The 2,500-nt window shown below is 44.6% G+C and overlaps 1 long non-coding RNA gene across 1 annotated transcript in view; it reads right to left on the bottom strand.

Annotated features, from left to right (window-relative positions):
• LOC116224684 overlaps positions 1-1,633 on the bottom strand; it is a 1,763-nt gene extending 130 nt beyond the window's left edge. The window contains exons 1-3 of the long non-coding RNA XR_004165690.2: positions 1,480-1,633; positions 1,204-1,314; positions 1-459 (exon numbers count right to left, since the gene is read on the bottom strand). The exon at positions 1-459 is cut by the window's left edge and continues 130 nt beyond it. This is a non-coding gene — a long non-coding RNA (uncharacterized LOC116224684). The remainder of the gene's footprint in view (positions 460-1,203; positions 1,315-1,479) is intronic.
• Positions 1,634-2,500: the final 867 nt, after the last annotated feature.

A 2,500-nucleotide genomic window follows, 5' to 3' on the forward strand; every position in this document is an offset into this window, starting at 1 on the left:
AATACACACTTGCTAGCCCTCACTATATCCCACTTTATCCAAAACAGACTAATATATGAAGATTATATATCTCCCATTTGATATGACTGTGTGTGTGTGTGTGTGTGTGTGTGTGTGTGTGTGTGTGTGTGTGTGTAGTCTTACGTTAACTGGGCTTTGTCATCTGGCATGTATGTAGTCTGTGAGCAAGCTTGCGGGGCTGTGTTCGTGTGTGAGCTTGAGAGTGTGTGTGAGCCTGAGCGTGTGTGTTTGTGTGAGAGAGAGAGTCTGTGTGAGGAGAGCAGGTGAGTCCCGTCTCACAGGGACAGCGCTGGTACAGCTCCAGTCGCTGCATCTCTTTCTTCCGGGCGTCGCCCACACACACCTCTCCGACCTTCGGCCGCGGCTTACACACGCGCATCCAGAGCCGGCGCGCACAACAATCACCCGGCCTGCAGTCGGACGAGCGCACACACACACCTGCGACACACACACACACACACACCACCGAGACAGCAACAAGTTCATCAACAGCAATAACAACAACACCTGTATAAACATTAACGATAACAGCAAGTGAGTGGATTCGGAATGGATAATTACTGCTATGCACTTCTACCCAGGTGAGCTCTATTAGTTCCTCTACAGATGATCCAGTCTATTAGTTCCTCTACAGAGGATCCAGTCTATTAGTTCATTATGACCCAGTCTATTAGTTCATTATGATCCAGTCTATTAGTTCAATGGTTGCTTGGCTACAGATATAACTGTTTGAAAAGGATTATGATGCTTAGTCCCCACTAGGATCCATATTGTTTTGTTACAGACACTCCTAATAATTAAATTAATTTCATTAAATATAATTTTGACGGGATAGATCCTTATGGGTAAGATTGTCTATAAACTGTGAATGAGCTATGGTTAAGTTAGTTCCCATTTCCATAAGGTGGTCATTTTCAGTGGCCTGGGGGTGGGGGGTATTCCAAGTATGTGGTTTAGTGAAAAACATGGGTTAGTTGACTCTGAGTAAGTGTTAAACCTCCTCATAGAAGAGCCCTACGGCTTTGTTTTGCAAGGAGAATGAAGCCATAAGGGTTTACCACTTACTCTGAGTTAACTTACTCAGCTTTGCCTCTAAACCATGACATTAGAATACGCCCCAGGTCAGCAGGTTATAGAAAGTGAAAAAAAGAAAACAGTGAGAACTGAGCAGTGTTAGCTCACCTTTGACCCGAGGTGGTCTGCTGTGTGTTGTTGGTTTTGGAGCGAAGCTGCGTGCATATGGAAGGCGGGAGTACAACACGCTGTGCCTGGATACGACTGGGAGGCAGACATCTAAGGAGGATAGATAGAGAAATAGAAAGAGAGAGAGAGAAATATAAAGATAAAGAGAGAGATAGAGAGAGAGAGTCAGGGGAAGGTCTCAAGATGCAACAACAAGGAACCAAACTGATGGGCAAAAACACAAACAGCCCTCCAAAAAAATGACACTTTACTCACAGTTGTGACACTGGTTACGGGGGCAGCACATTTGATTTCTATAGCAACGTTTCCCTCTCTTGTTGCACGGCACACAGTGAGAGAGAGAGGACCCAAGGCTGTTGACATGCTTGAAGTCATGGGCTGGGCAGAAATTTCTTTTTGGACAATCCCTGTCGCTCCCGCAAAACACCTGTGCCACACACACACACACACACACACACACAACACAAACATGTATACATACATGCAGGCTGAGTGATATACAAATATGCGCATATGCAACAAAAATAACAATCAATATAGAATACAAATGAGCACACATAAGCATTAATGTAATCAACACAGAAAACAACTCGACACTACCCTCCGTTGTATATTTAGGCTTAGCTAAAAATATGTATACAGAATTAAATCAAACAAGATAATGACCATACAGCAGTCCCTAACGCGAGGGTAATACAACTGCTGATGATATATTTCGAGGAAGAATGGAGTTGCAATACAGCGCAGAAAAAACATTATCATTTCCATACCAGCTACCAACTTATTCCAGCTATTTACCTGCACTCGGTTGCTTCGCAGTTTCTCTATTCCCGTGTGTTTTGATTGTTTCTCTGGTGGCACAGGCGTTTCCGTGCGCGCGAAACCAGCGAAGTCGCCGGTGCGAAAGGCTGCCAGCAGCAGAGACAAAAGCCATGCGCACCTGCGCATTTTTCTGTGGCGATGTGAAGGGCGTGAGAACTTGAAGTTTAAAAGATCTGTTTCTATCGACTATTAAAGTTTACACCGATTCATTATCTTCATCCCTCTGAAATATCAGTGGTATACCTGTCCACGGGGTGCTCTCTTATATAGAGAATCAGGACGGACACACACACACCCACTCTCCCTCTCTCTCTCAGACACACACACACACACACACAAGTAGGCTACTTAAGTATGCCCACATATGCGCACACACACTCTCACATGTCCGTATTCTCGCGCATCCATACACGTACATACACAGACACAAAAATCATGCTCGATTTTCCAGTGA

Source organism: Clupea harengus, chromosome 18 (genome assembly GCF_900700415.2).
Source record: "Clupea harengus chromosome 18, Ch_v2.0.2, whole genome shotgun sequence".
In the NCBI taxonomy this organism is placed as follows: Eukaryota; Metazoa; Chordata; class Actinopteri; order Clupeiformes; family Clupeidae; genus Clupea; species Clupea harengus.